Below are 14,327 nucleotides of genomic sequence, written 5' to 3' on the forward strand. Positions count from 1 at the left end.
AGTGGGAGCTAGTAAACAGATGACTTGAGGCTCAGAGGATCCCCTGCAGGCTCCAACTCAGAAAAAACTTCTTGTTTGAACGGTGTTGGGAACTAACAGTGATTTTATAGTTTTGTTTAAAGACACAGGTTAAGACACAGACACAGGTAGTTAAATAGATGAGTTTGAAGGGGCTGGGTGTTAGGTTACACTGAAAGGTTGAGAAAACCCAGAGTCCTTTCATTAGTCTGTAAAAATCCAGGCAGAATTAACAGACTGACACTTGTCCTGAAATATGGAGCTTTGACAGAACTGACGGAGAGGAGTCAGATTAGAAGTTTTTACCAGTAGATTTTCTCTCTTTGTATTTTAGATTACAGTTGCAGAAAATGTTAGAGCAACACCTGGAGCACGAAACCACACGCACTTACACACACAACCAAGGATGGAAACCCCATATGGTGTTACGTGCTTGAGGTCAGTGGTCATACACCTGGCCTAAAGCCGGGGCCCACAGTCCTTCCCTGTGGTCCTACACCACAGGTTAACACACACTCAGTAAAACAGTCTCCTTCACAGAAGCAGACCCGCAGGGCCTTCTAAATTCTCACAACCTGCCGTGAGGTAATGAGGAATTAGAGGGGAGGAAGGAGGTCTCATGAAGATTTACAGGTTTTAACCTCTGTTACTGTCACCCAGGACAGGCTATCAAAACCAACAACAACCTCCTCCTGACCAACACAACAACACTTCACAACTAATGCAAGACTTGTAAAAAGGGGGTTAGTGGGCATGCCACTCATGTAACAAAATCTTAATGTGTAAATCTGTCATACACAGTGACTTCCCATTGGCCTATTAAAAGCTCATGTGTGAGTCTGTGCTATCTTTAGTGTTTACACTCATCCTGTGATCTCTAATATCCAAACAAAAACAACAAAGCTCTGCCACTCAGAAACTAACCCAAAGATCACTTTGCTGCTTTCTGATTTAGTTGGCAAATCAGCAAACCTTCATGTCTCAAATATGCATTTAAACAACTCATAAAATGTTTCTTAATTCCAATGCACAGTTTTTTTTTATTTTTCCTCTTGTAAACTGCATAAAATTTATAATTGACTTGCAAGTATGCTTCCCTTTTCATATTTCTTAAAACCTTTATTTGACTGGATATTGTCTCCACCATACCAAGAGTCCACAATGAGAAATTTATTTGTATTAATATATATATATATATATATAATGTTATTATACTCTTTGTTTACTTCAGATAAAAATAGAAGAGGGGTAAACATGAGGACTGTAAATACATTTCTGTGATATTTCTTTAGGCCGATGGAGTCCTGGTATAGAATATAAAAAGACCAAAAATGCAGGGAGAATAGTAAATCCTGAGGCAACAAATAATAATGTGCAACACAAGACATGGTGGAAAAACAAGCTACTTAAATAACCTGTCTTTCTAGCATTGGATTATGCCTTAATATACAAATAGTCTAAATTTGTTCAGTGTTTTCATACTTGTGTGACAAACCTCTGAGGCCCTTTCTCATTCCAGTTTGCTTCTCTGCGGAACAAGTTGGTAAATATTCACAAATTAGACAGCTTAATCTGTCAGTGAGCCTTTGTTTAATTCTGCTTTTTTGTCCATGCTTCCCTAATTTTGGAATAATACTTACAAAAACTATTTTTCCTACACGTCCTCATTAAGATAAAGTCAGTTTACAAGGCTACTTAAATGTTTGTCAGTAAGATTATGATGTTTACATGAAAGTCAAAAAATGTATCCTGCCATACACAAACAACACAATTAGCAACTTTACAAACACATATATGGTAAGAGTGGATGCTTTACAGCAGTTTGATGAAATAGTGTAATGGGACAAAAAGACAAGTGTGTCTCTGATTTAAAGTGAATAGACAGACTGAAACTGAGACTGAGTTGTAAAACAAACCACCAAAAATAACTACATGAAATATTTATATGTTGTGTTTGCAATGCTTTTGTGGTTATACAACGTATACGTCACCTTCAGCCAAACACACACGCACAGAGTCTGACTCATTCAGATATCATGAAAACAACCGCAGGATGAAGAACTGTGCACAGATTCACAAGCCAAACGCCTGCTGAAACCCATCATGACTTTACTTTTGAAGGGGTAATTCTCTTGCCATGTGTTGTCTCAACCTTCTGAGAACTGTTTATTTGACATTGAACTTTTTGTGAACACCAGCTGATTGAAGTGTAAGTTAAAACTATTCACAAAAGCATCTTTCTATGAATTTACAACTGTGGGACACACTGTGCATCACAGAGTGGGAATGCACGCTAACAGGACTGATACAGAAAACAGACAGGAGGCTCCCTCTCTCAGTTACAACAATATAGTGAGCCATCTAACAGAAGGTCCCCGTGTTCAGCGAATGGGCTTACACCCTGGACAGGTATGTACCTTGCAATTACCAGACTAGCTCAGAGCATGCAATAATCGGTAGGTGCTGTACCATTAAGTGTGGGGGCGGTGGTGGAAACAACTTTAAAGAGAGACCACTAGTGTCAGGTGTCAAGATTTACTTCACCTGACTAATTTTTCTCCCCTAACAACTGTGTAGGGTGTCCTCCAATGTGAGGAAAGACTCACTGCATGACATGGGCCTGCAGTGGGTGTGCCCAAGCATGGGAGAATGTGTGTAGGTGTGCTCACAGTTTTAAAAATAGGGCATGCCTGAGAGACAACTGACAAATAAAACTCGTGCGTGTGTTTAGGTTTGTTCAGAGCGAGACTGTGTGAATGTATGCTGGATTGTGTCCAGGTCTGACAGGAGGCATAAGAGTGTGCGACAACTCCATCGTCAGAGACGGAGATAAAGACAGGAGAGGGCAAGAATGTGTTTGTTTGTGTACGTCTCGGGCACATATGCAGGGGTGTTGTATGGAAAATATGAGGAAAAAAAGTATGCTTACATGTTTGAAAACACAAACAAGATATACACGTGTTTGTTTTTTTTTGCATTGTGCATGTGTGCGTGTTTGTGCGTGTATATGCATGCGTGTGTGTGTTCAGCCATGTCTGCAGGGTGAGGTGGAGACCGATGCTTTGGCAGCAGGTCTGGCACGTCTTTCAGGCCCAAACCTGCAGAGGAGAGAGAGAGAGGGAAGAGAGGCAGAAAGTAAATAGGTGTGAGAGTTTGCCTGCCTTCATGTGATATGCTTCACTTATTCCTCACCATCACTAAAAGATCCTAGCACTGTCAAACCAAGTACAGTTTGAGTCAACTTAATACTGTGTGCCGTTTTTAAAGTGAAGTAGAGTCATCAGTGGACTGAAGAGCAAAAAAGTACATTACATCAAGTTGATTTACATTCACACATCCAAAATATGAGCCCCAATGTATCTCTATACACATGTACTTGTTGCTTGCATCTAGCTGGGTAGTTACAGTTTCCACTTGATACAGTTTTTAGATTTTCACCTCTTGATGTTTTGGTTTAGATTCGTATCGACACATTTCTTCTACTAAAGAGCAATCAGCAGGCATGTGGGGCATCCTTGTTTTGCTTCGACGTTTCAGCCAGGCACATCGCTGATGATGAGTACATTGTATTTCAGTAGTCAAGCATTTCAGGAATGTGTTCAAAATCTGTTTGAGGTTCTCTTTTTGGTAGCTGTTCAAACCGCCTGGCTTTAGTTTTGATTTAAGCTTCCTCAGATTCAGTTTTAGGTTACGATATTAACATATCTCATCCATATCTCCAGCCTGACTCCTCAGTCATCAGGTCGGTTTACTATAGTGTCATCAAGATTACAGGTCACATTTCAAATTAAGCCAAACCTCTACCACGGATATTGTTAGATAAAAGGATTTCCTGAATAATATCCAGATAATACCTACACCTACACAAGAACACATCTGAAGAGAGTACGAGTCCCCTAAGGCAGTAAGTAAATCACTGTACATTGTGACCACGGCACACAAGTGACGTTGAGTGTATCAACTCTTTAACCTCAAAGGAAATCTCTATTCAGTGGTCATAAAAGAGTACCTCAGCCCACTATCGCTGTGGGGCCGGTTACAGAAAGAGAGAATGGATTAGGAGAGAAAACAGTGAGGAGAAAAGTGGAGAGTGTACAGGTGAAGTCCTATGGCTACGGAGGTTTGCTCAGCTGTGCGGTATTCTTTTCTGTGCCCCACCCAGTAACCAAAGGCTGGGATATGTTGTTTCCATTTCCCTCCTCCCCACCCTCCCTCGCCACTTCTCTATCGCTCTCTTTCATATTTGCACAGGTGAGAGGACAGCAGTCCAATAGGTGTGGGTGGGAGACTTGAAAGTCAGGTTTGCCTGGCTGCTGGATGGAGTTCACCTGTGGACGGCGGATTGATGGAGATCTGATGGCGGGGGCCCAGCCTGCCTTTTGTCTGCCGAGACAGACAGCAAATATGGCAACGTAGAAAAATGGAGGAATTATATCGATTCACCTGCGATTCACTCTGAAGATCATGAGTCATAATGACCTGTAACAGAAAGTTCAGGGTAAGAGACAAAAATATATATGCAACTAAAAAATCAGGTGTTACACTGCCAAGGATACAAACCTGTCAGACACAAACAATTTTCAAGAGATGCACATGATCATGCGAGGAAGAGGGAGGGACCAAACAAAGCGAGGGCAGGGTGCAGGGAGGCAGGTGGAGCAGCACAGGAGTCATAAGGGCGGGGAGGTTTTGCTCCCAAGGCCAAAAGTTCAGAGCGAGGCAAAGCGAGTAGGTATAGGTAACCCTAGCCACCATGTGCCAGAGTCTGACGTGTTCACCTCATTGTCTTAACAGGCTGGAGCTCGGGTTTCTGGAGCATTGCAAGCTTCCTGGGAGAGGAGGTCCAAGCACCATGACCCCCCCTCCCCTCACCTGTCTACTTCTTGGACCCTTTTCCCCACCCTGCGAAGGTAAACACAAACACAATAAGCAAACACATAATACCTCAACATACATGCGAGAATTAGGCAAACACTGGAGTACCCGAGACTCAAGAAAAACCGAGGCACACAAAACTACTTCAACCAAGTGGACAAATGATGTACAGATGGTCCAAATCAATGTGAGGCCTCTGTTATCACTCAAATTATTATGATATACTCAGCCTTTCCTTGAAGAAAAAAAACACAGTCCTTGCAATATAATGGCAGCAACCAGAGGAACGAGTTGTAAATCACCATAATTACTAATACGCCCATGTCAAGAGAGTCTCCCTCAGACACATGAGGCGGAATTATCAGACATCAGGATATGTACACCAGAGGCAATTTCCTTACCACCACCACCACCCCCCCCCCCCCCTCTCCACCCCTCTCCACCCCATCCCCCCCTCCACCCCTCTCTCTCTGCTGCTTCGGTAGAATTCCACCAGAGGATATTTGTCTGATTCATAACTTAGTCAGTGATATTAGTCTTCTTTTCAGCACCCTCTGTCATTGTTAAAGTAGGGAAAAACTGCATTCATGCTCCCTTATTGCTACCAATATGCAAGTTAATGCAATTTTACGTTTTATAATGTATGTAACCAACGTGTGTAGTATTTTGCCTCTCAACTCTGGAAACTCCATTAAAACATGATTCAGTGAATATTTTAAGTCTCTGAGTGCTTCCTAAAAGGTAATTGGATGTGTTTTAGGTTTCGATGTTTTGATAATGTTTTGAGAGCTCACTTAAATAAGTTGGCGATGTTTAAGCATGCTAGTAGCGGCGTAAGTCATGATCCCTATAATACTAATCCAACGGACTGTGGTGATCCCCTTTCTTTTCCTGTCAAACCATAAGCAGGTTGACATCTTTGGCTTTAAGTAAAATGTTGTGAAAGCTATCAGATTAATTGTCTTCAGGTTTGTGTAGATATTCTTGGTCCCTAGAGGATGACGCCTACTGATTTTGGTAAATCTTAATCTAACACCAAAAATTTGGCAGCATATGTTGCTCCAAAACCTGTATATTTTCTTCAGCAATAATAGTTCCTTCCCAAATATGCATGCTAACCATGCCATGTGCACTCATGCACCCCCATACTGTCGTGGATGCTGGAATTTGAACTGTGCACTGATAACAAGCTGGGTGGTCCGTCTCCTCTTTGGCCTGGCCAATGCTATAATGCTGAAAAAAATTATTTCAAATGTTTTATTTGTCAGACAACAGGACAGATTTCCACTTCGCCTCGGTCCATCTTAAATCATCTCTAAACCCAAAGAAGGTGGCTGTAATTCCGGATCATGTTTACATATAGCTTTTGCATTGTAGAGTTTTAACCAGCATTTGTGGATCCAGTGAAGAACTGTGTTTACACAATGGTTTTCAGAAGTGTTTCTGTGCCCATGCATTGATTTCCACAACAGATTTGTGCCTTATTTAAATGCATGTTGCATGAGGGCCAAAAGATCACGGCCATCTGATATTGTTTTTTGGTCTTGTCCCTTGCATCCAGAGATTTCTAGAGATTCTCTGAATCTTTTCATGATTTTATGGACAAAGTCTTTGTAATTTTACATTGATGAACATTATTCTTAAATTTTTGTACTATATGCCCACACATCTTTAGAACAGTGAACCCGACTCTGCCTTTGTGCCTTTTATACCCAATCATGTTACTAATCTGTTGCAAATTAAACTAAATAATTGTGAGATGTTTGACCAGGTTTTTATTTTAGTGTATCACAACTTTTCCTGTCTTTTTTTTTTTTTTACTGTTTTTGAAACATGTTGGTGCCATCAAATTCAAAATGAGCATATATTTTTCATGAAACAATAAAATTGATCAGTTTCAACATTTGATATGTTGTCTTTGTTTTATTTTCAATTAAATATGGCTTTACATGATTTGCAAATGATCGCATTCTATTTTTATTTACATCTTACACAGCATCCCAACATTTTGGGGAAATAGGGTTGTATAGTATAATCTTACAGATCTACCAGCACTGCTAGACTGTTCATCTCGGCAATGTGGATTGAGAGAAAGTAAGCAAGATAGTTCATGGTGAAGTTTTATTTGTAAAGACTAAGTTGACCATCACAATTCCTCTTACCACTACATTCATAAAATATTATGCATGTAGCCTTCATCGAGGCCCATAAATAAATTTAAAAAAAATACCTGTTGTGATCAATGCCAATAAAGTTGAGGTAAGACTAATTTCCTCTCTTCATGTACCTCTCAGGCATATTTAAGGTTGTGCCAGAAACTACTACAGTACTACCGAATATGACATGCACACACACATTTCTAGAATTTAACTTTTTGTGTCTCTCTGACTCAGTTGTTCAACAGTCCATCTCTATCATTCCACTGCAAGGAGCCAGACTTGAGGCTTGTGATCCCCATGATCACTGAACACACACAGCTTGGAATCACTGTGATGTCATCAGGATTCCATGGGGCCTACACAATGACCGTCGCCACGACAACATAACTCAGTCAGCGATGGGCTAGAATGTGTGTATACTTGTTTTACTCATGTTGTGGGGACATAAATCTGTTTATGCAGTCCAACTGTGGGGACCTGCCTCCATTTTGGAGGATAACATGGAAGGATCTAAAATACAAATCATTAAATATCAGGGTGAGGACTTTGTTTAAGGTTAGGCTATTGGTTGGTGTTTGTGGTATGGATTGTTCCTCAGCAAATTAGTGTAAGTCAAAGTAATGTCTTCTGAAGTGATGGCAACATGACAGAAAGAAAGATATCTTAAAACCCTGAATAAAAAAAATACATACACCGCAACAACTCCCATGGGATACTTTACTTTATACCAACATACAATTTATCAAACATGTTCCTAATAAATCATAACTGTGACAGCTTCAAACGATTTTACAAACTGCATAAGGTGTCATACGCCAGACCACTATCTTTCCCATAAAGACTGCAGAAATACTAAAAGATAAGCAAGTCTTTCTTCACAGGAGCAGCAGGTCTGCCCTTCCCCACCATTGACTACTCCCTGACTGCTGTTGTCAAAGTGTTCAGGCTAATGGTCCCCCACTGGGAGAACAAAAGACCCCATGAGTTAAACACGTAAACTGAAGTAGGTGCGAGCAGTTGCCGGTCCATGTAGTTTCACCTAATCAGCTTGTGAATGTACAAGTAGCATGAGGAGGAGAAAAATAATCAAAGAGAAAGTAACAATTGAACCATATACAACACATCATGAAAAGGACCCATAAACTGAAATTTTAACTTTGATCAAAAACACAAAGGCTGATAAACTCTTCTGCTGATATAGCTATTCCAATGAATGTGTCAATTAAATGAATATTAATTTGTAATCACATTATCACTGTTTATTTTAAACTCAGTGAGAAGCAGGACTGATACTGAGTAAATTATCCTGATGAAATAAAGTAAATTGAGTTAAATTACGATCATGAACAACTGCAGCGACATTCTAAATATCAGTGGAAAATAATGTTGAATAAATTTTAATTTATAAAGAAAGCAGTGTATCAGAGCTGTGAGACATCTTTTAATACATTGATACACCACGCAAATAGATATGGCATTTGTCTATTTGAAAGTAATGCGTGCACAGTATGACAAAATAAGGCAAATACCTTCATGCCAAAGAACATAAAGCCTCATAAATTAACTACCTTTGATACACCATTTAAAAAAAAACAACAATGCATCAAAGTTCTTGTTATTATGTCCACAAGTGGAATTTCTCCTGCTTTTCTAAAAGTTCTCAAATGAGTGAAGTCTGGTTTTCTTTGTGATGCTGTGTGGAGGTGTGAATGCTAACATGGCTCAATCTGTATGCCACAGAGAAAAAACAATCCATGCTAATCTGCCACCACAGACAGGAGTCCAGTTAGGCCAATCAGGAGGGGAATCATCTGGAGTGGAGAGGGCTCAGAGAAGCCTAGATCAGGGCCCTGATTGCAGCAGGGTGATTTACAGCTCGAGAACAATGATGGCTGCCTGGGTCAGCACTGATGGAGAGGCTCTGACTGCACCGGCACAGACAGCTCAAACTCACCTGACATTCATACACTGATGTGCATACATGCATGAGGACACGTACAGGCTCGCTCGCACACACACACACACACACACACACACACACACACACACACACACACACACACACACACACACACACACACACACACACACACACACACACACACACACACACACACACACACACACACATGCACACACACACAAGTGCAGGCACAAAAACATTCACAGTTTGTGTTAGTCACAAAAGTACAGGGCTCGACTTTGCCAGGTTTACTCTGTGACCTGAACATGCCCCTCGGGCTTGCATTTGACCCTCTGCATTTCGCTAACAACACATAGACCAAAACAACTCAGCAAGCCACTTCCTATGAAGTCAGCACAGATAAAACGGGAAACTACCTTTGCCCTGCAGCAGCGTATGTAAATACGACGGGAAAGGCTGAGGTTTGCATGAATGAAAGAAGGAGGGAGTTCAGATGTTAAGTGTACAAAAGGGGGGTTGAGAGAGGTGGGGTGAGGGGTGAGGGGGGGTTGGAGTGTCATCATCAAGAGTTTTCTTTAGAGCCCCCCCCCCCCTTTGATCTGCCTGGTCATCATTTCAAAAAAAGACGAAAGACCAAAAGACGAAAGACCAAAATGACCCTGTGGCAAAATGACCCTGTGGCTTCACGGGCACAGCAGCATCCGCACCTGGGTGTGGCATCAGGTCAATTTGGATTTAATGCTGTCAATGAGTGACTTTGCAGCATCAACGAAGATCATTAAGGAATAGCATGCTTTTGATTTGAATTCCATTTTTACAAAATGCTCTTAATGGACAAAATCAAAGTCACACCGAAACAGGTTAGTAAATTTAACCAAAATCAGTCACTTTATCGTATTTTTATTGACAGGGTACAAGAGACAACATTTAACTCTGTTTATAAATACATAAAGAAAAGCAATGGAGAAACTGACATATAAAATGAAGGTTTTAAAAATGAATACAATAATATTCTTTCAAATGCTATGAGAGAGGCTTTTAAGATTATAAAAGTTTTATTCGAATTGGAATATATTTTCGCTGGGTGTCTCAGCACCTGTATTACTTAAGATCATGAAGCCAGGGGGATGCTAATGATTCAAATGCAACAATATCCTCTTCAGTGTTTAGTCATTCAAAAATGCTGTTGTTGTCACAGCTCCGGGCATCAAACACATGCCTAGAGTTTTGAATAGAAATGTAAAGGCCCATAAACAGTTTTGACAGTTATGAAGGTCCTGCAGCGGTAGGGTGCCTGTTTAAAATGTATCTGCTCCTACTTGCATCTGGAGAAAATTGCGGTATTAAGGAAGAGTTAATTCAGGGTTTGTCTTGTGTGTTTGAAAGTGGCCGCACTGTTGCCCCAGGTCCTGTGTGGGAGTCGAGAGGTTGGCTTTGACGAGCGATACTACACAGGCGAGATTGCTCTCAGCTTCTAGAATAGGCAGGTGAGTACATGCACATGTGTGCCCCCCACCCCCACCCCCACCAATACACACACCTAGACACAGACAGGTCTCATGGTGAGCAGACTCATTCATACAACTGTGTTAGGGACTGTGCAAGGAGGAAATCAGATATCAGAGGGTAAAAGTTGACTTTATTTCAGATTATGTTGAATATAATTTTTCCATTCTTGTTTATAACTAAGTTTTATTGCTTACCAGTAGCGATGATTTCCCAGCCTGTAACCATCTGATAGTGATACATGGGGCTTATATAGGACATCCCTGACTAATGACAGAGATTGGAAACCATGACAACAGTTGGCAAATACATCCTGCCTTAGACCTACAGGGCATGACTCATAACACCAAAACCAGCACTTAATAGTTTGAAGGTTTTGTTCTTGTAGGTTCTCTTCTTTCATGCTGTTGGGAACAAATGAGCAACTTCCAGCAGCACTGCGTACTGTATACCCCAGAGCTTGGGGGAAGTGTGTGTGTGTGTGTGTGTGTGTGGGGGGGGGGGGGGGGGGGCAAAGTGGGAGCCGAGTAAAGATTTTTAGGGTGCCTAGAGTTTTTTGGGGCTGAGTGGGTCTATTTAACCCCCAGTAGATTGCCCCCCTCTCCTTCCCTCCCCTCCTCTTCCTCCACCCCTCTCCTCCCCCTGGCTTTGTGTGCCCTGAGCCCACTCCTCCCCCTTTTGTCACCCGGGCATTCCGCTTTGGTTAGCACACACAATGGCCGCTCAGTGCTCACCCTCCTGACACTGCATTCTGCCTGTGCACCACGGAGTGGGCACGGGAGGGGGAGGAAAAGGGGTCCGGGGGTGGGGGAGGGGGGTTAAGGGATGACAGCAACTCACCCCATGTGACCAAAATGCCATCAAGTATCAACTCCTCCCCACCACCACCCCCCACTTTTTTTTCTTTTTTTTTCAAAGAGCATCGTCTAACTTCACCCATCCATACAGATGGGCACTAAAACTACTGCCAGCGGGCCTGGTTGGCACAGTGAAAAACAAAAACCTCGACTTCGCTCGCAAACAAACAAACAGGTGTCTCTCATGGCTGACTGGCGATATGAAGCCCTGCCTTCAGCGGGTTGCCTCTCTGTGTGCCCAGCTACATGTGTGTTCCCTTCGTCTTTATACTGCTGGGCACACATCCTAAACGGAATTTTAAGACCTGGCTTCAGAACATTTTTGTCTGAAAATTAATCCCCTACATCGACAGTGGTAAGAGTAGAATTGGCATGATTACAAGTCTAGGCTTTACTGCTTTGACATGTTTATCAAAGATTTGGAACTCTTCCTGGCCTCCAGCAGTTTGTCCCGCTGATACAATGGCAGAGCCTGACATGTATGTTAGGTAGTAAATAGCTTCATACACAAACAAATGATTCCACACATCTGAAAATCCGCATGTAATAAAGGGCCACAAATACAAATATATAAACATACTTTGTAGTGAAACAAAAGCAGTTTCCTTTTTAATCTGTACGTATGTGACTCTTTTTTTTATTATTGGAACTCACAACAAACACTACACCACACCATAATCAGGTGTCACCTGAAAGAATCTCAGGTGCAAAAAGTTGAGAGTAAAGTTGCAGGGCATGTAAGTTGAAATGTAATTCCTATTTAAGCAAAGCTACCAGTGGAGTGCAAGAGGATGACTGAGTCTGTATGTGTGTGTGTTGCAGGAGCTCAGGGGCTGGTGGGGGGGTTAGTTTGGGTTTCAAAGACCTTGCTTGTTCGCCCATATTTCACACCACGGTGACATCTTAAAGCCGAGACAGGCCTGGTTGCTTCGCCCTCTCTTTCACTTTCTGAGAAAAAAGGGGAATTGGGATGTGAGGGAGGGGACACAGAAATATATGCAAATGGTCCCCCAGAGGGGATACGAATTTTATGGGTTTAGAATTTAGTTCAGCCAACCTGAATAATCAAATGTGGGAACAAAAAAAAAAAAAAGAAGCCCCCCACCCCTCTATCCCACCACCACAACTCCATACCTCGAGCTTCAACCCCCACCTCAGGCCTCATCTCTGTTCCCTCCTGCCAGGTCTTCACATAAGAGGAGCTCAGTACGTCCAAACTCTTATTAGGATCTCCTTACGGGGCAGGGGAAGGGAAGAGAAATGAGGGGAGGGGGCGAGTAGGAGCAGGAGGAGGGGTGCGAGGAAACGAGAAAAGGGACTAGTGTACCTGATCAGGCAGAACTGCCGGCTCCTGATTACGACACCATTTTCTCAGCGGGCTTCCCAGCCTCATCCTGCTTCTGTGAATATGGAGCATAGGGCCAGCCAATCCCCACAGCGCTCCCTCTCATCTAATGGCAGAATTAAGACCGTTTAGAGTGATTTCCTCTGCCTTCATGGTTGCTTTCTGAAAGAGCTGAATCTTTTTCCCTTTGCACCGATTTACAATGTGGGGGGTCTGGCATGCAACTGGTGAGAGAAAAGTTCTACATGACTGAACATAACATTACAACAGGTGGGGAATTGAATAGAGCCTCCGCAGAACATGGCTGAGAACAATTTTACCTCCACCTATATGTTCTGATTAAACTGAAATACTATTTCGGTTTGGTTGGAAATTTTTACTTTTGACAGACACTTAATTTAATGTGGGTTTGTGATTATAAAACCAGCCTCCCTGCAGATCTATAGTCATAACTAAAATCGGTATATCTGCACAATAATGTATCATAAAAAAGGTGTTACAGATACCAGGAACATGTTTTATTTGATTTCACCCTTTTTCTTTTGGCCGTGTGCATCAGAAATAACTCGAATGAATTTCGAATTTACAGAGAATAAAACATTTTCAAGTATTTTACGACTGCACTATCACTAACTCCTCAGTGAAACCGTGAAAATACATTTTGTAATTGAAAAGTTTATTCAACAAATAATTAAATTTATCAGTGGTAATAACTTAAAATTATTTAAAGTTTTAATGACAAGTTGATACAGGAAAGACGTCAAGTTTACAGTTGGCATTCAGTGTAAAATTCAACTTTTGCTGTTATGATGTCAGAGAGGGTCAGATTCAAGAAAAAAAAAAAAAGACTCTAAAATTTCCTGAACAGACTATAGACAAAGATTTTTTTTTTTTTACAAAATCAGACCGAAAACATGTTAAAGATTTTTTTTATAATTAGAAACATTCGTGACCAGATCATTTCACATTTTGTTGCCATTTATCACTATCCTGCTGATTTAGAATTTCTATATAAACCAAAGAATTGTGTTCCTTTATAAGTTCAGAAGCTCCTTCTACTTCTTAAGATAAAAAATACCATTTAAAAAAAACCCTGTAAAATTCACTGTCACAAAGCTGAGCTCATGAAAAGTTGACATGTTGGATCTATCTTCATAAAGCAGCAGAGATTTGTTCATTCTACACGAGGCCCCTAAATGGAAGTGCGCAGGGTTGAAAGCTGATCATGACTCATTACGATCAAACTGATTCATAATGACACTAACCCAAACAGGGTGTAAATCTGGACTCAAATCTGCTTAAACTCGCTCTTTCCGTGTCAAACTGCATTACATCAAGCCCATCATTCTGGAATATGGCATAGCACCATATCAAACAGCCACAGTTTGAACCTGTTGCTTTTGTATTTCCCATGCTGTCTAATGATCCCCCCACTTTTCCTCCAACCTCCAGTAGACAAATCCTTCAGCTTTATTGCCCAGACTCAAGGGCTGCAGGTGCACAGGCCACAAAAGGGAGGATGGGGAGTGCGAGGGTGGAGGAGGGGATCGGATGGGAAAGAGAATGGTCAGTCGGGAGATAAGAGGGGAAGGAACAGAGCCCCCCTACCCTAGTTTAACCTCTACACCCAGCCATCCTTCCCC

General features: G+C 41.6%; 1 long non-coding RNA gene across 1 annotated transcript; it reads right to left on the bottom strand.

The window, feature by feature from the left end:
- Nucleotides 1–1,545: 1,545 nt before the first annotated feature.
- On the bottom strand, nt 1,546–4,872 carry LOC138618445 (uncharacterized). Its single transcript, XR_011310731.1, has 3 exons — nt 4,579–4,872; nt 4,462–4,497; nt 1,546–3,116 (listed from the first exon to the last, which is right to left on the bottom strand). It is a non-coding gene; the product is annotated as an uncharacterized lncRNA (long non-coding RNA).
- Nucleotides 4,873–14,327: the final 9,455 nt, after the last annotated feature.

This window comes from Brachyistius frenatus, unplaced genomic scaffold (genome assembly GCF_029030835.1).
Source record: "Brachyistius frenatus isolate BFR_SWC_R1_liver_20210118 unplaced genomic scaffold, ASM2903083v1 Contig_17, whole genome shotgun sequence".
Lineage (NCBI taxonomy): Eukaryota > Metazoa > Chordata > Actinopteri > Embiotocidae > Brachyistius > Brachyistius frenatus.